Source organism: Rana temporaria, chromosome 1 (assembly GCF_905171775.1).
Source record: "Rana temporaria chromosome 1, aRanTem1.1, whole genome shotgun sequence".
Lineage (NCBI taxonomy): Eukaryota > Metazoa > Chordata > Amphibia > Anura > Ranidae > Rana > Rana temporaria.
The window spans coordinates 257,761,384-257,763,835 of NC_053489.1; the positions used below are offsets into that span (position 1 = coordinate 257,761,384).

The 2,452-nt window shown below is 47.9% G+C and overlaps 1 pseudogene; it reads left to right on the top strand.

Annotated features, from left to right (window-relative positions):
- The first annotated feature begins 554 nt into the window (after window positions 1-554).
- On the top strand, window positions 555-685 carry LOC120925255 (annotated as a pseudogene).
- Window positions 686-2,452: the final 1,767 nt, after the last annotated feature.

Sequence of the window (2,452 nt, forward strand, 5' to 3'; positions counted from 1 at the left end):
AATTAGGGATGGAGAGCTGCTATTTGAGCAGAAATCGCTTGTTTTGAGCGACAGGCTTTTTTCTTTAGGCGACAGATTGTGCAGATGTGAACAGGGGCCATTAAAATGAAAATTATTTGGCTTGTGAGTGTTTTAGAGCTACAAACTTCAAGCAGAAAATTGCTCAGGTGTGCTAAATCTGAAATAAAGACAAATCTTTTGTTATTTTGGGTAGAGTAATGGAGGGTTATAACTCCTGTCAATTTCTCTCTTTTTGCCATCAGCATCCAATTAGGGAGATTTCCCTTCATTCCTGTCCCCTAGCCAAACCCAGAAGTGAAAGTAAATCTATGTAAAGTGAGGGAATCCCAGGCTGTCCCAGCTGGAGGATTTCCCCTCTACTGTTCTGGTGAGACCCCAAATTTAGAAGTTTATTTTACTCTCTGTGATAATGGTAGACAAGACAAATAGTGTGAATCTCCCTAAGGCCCCCTTTACACTTATACGACTTGTCTCACGATTTTGTACTGCAAAATCGTATGACAAGTCATTCTCCATGATTTTCAATGAACACCATTCATACTCGGCCTTTTGGCTAAGATCAAGTGTAGTATCTGTTCTTATCAGTTGCCAATAGGTGGTGCTAAGCTGACTGTCCCCGGTACCCTGTGGCAGGGGGAAAGGGATGGCAGTCGGCGGACGCTAAGCCTGCTGGTGTGGAGGTGGAAGCCTTCTGATGTGGACAGAGAGGCATGAGGTCGAAGCCAAGAGGCCGGGTCCCTGGCCGTTGGCCTGGATTTGGTGGTATCTGCCCCAGTCAGTTGTTCTGGAGGGAACCCTTGCTTCTCCTTTAACCGGGAAGGAGCGGGTAGTACTTCCAGAATGTGATTAGGTGGGAGAGTTAGGGGTTGTGGGTGGAGTCTGCGTCAGTGGGCTCTCCCCGACCTCTTCTCCCACCTTCCTGGCTGGGAAGGGTGCTGCCGGTCCGGACCGGGGGCTAGGGACCGTTGAAAAGCCCGTGGAGATTGTGCCCCTGGAGTGGCAGTCCAGGGGTGCCATACATTGCACGAGTGTTTGAGGGGCACTCATCGTGTGGCACCTTCAGGTCACTGATCTCCACAACACACTTTTCACACCTGCCGCTTGGGCCGGGCCTTTTGGCTAGGACCAGTGGAATTTTTATCCTGGCCGGAGGGCCGGCCAATGTATTTCACATTGGTCACTTTCCTCACTCTCCCATCTTCCTTTTATTATTTTCCCCGTGTTTGTCTGTTTTGTCACTTTTTTGTTTGGTGCACTGCACTTTATGTGTGATGAGTAGGGTGCTGGTCCTCGGACCCGCTCTGAAAGTCTTGGGAGTTGGTGGACCCGGCCTTCTGGCTAAGTTCGCCGGCTCTCATGGGGTCTCCCTTCGGGGGAGCCTCACCGAGGAGGGTTCTGTTTCGGCAGTCCCTCTGAGGATGTTGGGTCCTTGTGGCTTCGGCTGCTTGGACCAAGATGGGTCCATATGGCTTCGGCTGTATGGACCACAGTTTACTCTTTTCCCTGCCAGGAGCCTAACGCCCCGGGGGATCAGAGCTGGGTGCTTTTCGGAGGACCACTTGACGATGCACCCGTCACAGTTTTTTGTTGCACCTCTTTATGTGTGTGCACATTTTTCCTGCACCGGGTGGAGTTTTTGGGTTGTGTTTTGCACGCCACAGGCTTTTCAACAGAAAAAAAAAAAAAACAACACCATTCATACTGGCTTTAAGTAGTGCCGACTTCAAAGTAGTCCCTGCACTACTTTGGTCCAACTTCCATGCGAGTTTGTGTCCATAGACCGCAATGTTAAATCCTCAAGTAGCATGCAAATCGTACCTGAATAATATAGACACGATTTCAGTACAACTTTGTAAGCACAAGCAGCTTTTTAACCCTTGTCCCACCCAATCCTTTCACCATAGTAGCCCCTCTCAAGCACATTTTTCCACCACACATTCACTTCCTGGTTATTCCCTCAGGAACGATGTGCTCCAAACAGGTAAAAAAAAAAAAAAAAGACACATCCTCGATAATGAGCAAATCATAATGAGCAAATCAATCGATTTATCCGTGAGTGCCCAGCTATTTATGATTTGTGTGACCCAAACTACAAAGACAAGATAAACTACAAAGACAATATCTCACTGACCACCAATGAAGGGGACATTCTTCCCACTGATCACCAATAAAGGGGGCATTCTTCCCACTGACCACCAATGAAGGGAACATTCTTCCCACTGACCACCAATGAAGGGAACATTCTTCCCACTGACCACCAATGTAAGAAGCATTCTTCTCACTGACCACCAATGTAAGAAGCATTCTTCTCACTGACCACCAATGTAAGAAGCATTCTTCTCACTGACCACCAATGTAAGGGACATCCTTCCCACTGACCACCAATGTTAGGAGCATTCTTCTCACTGACCACCAATGTAAGGGACATTCT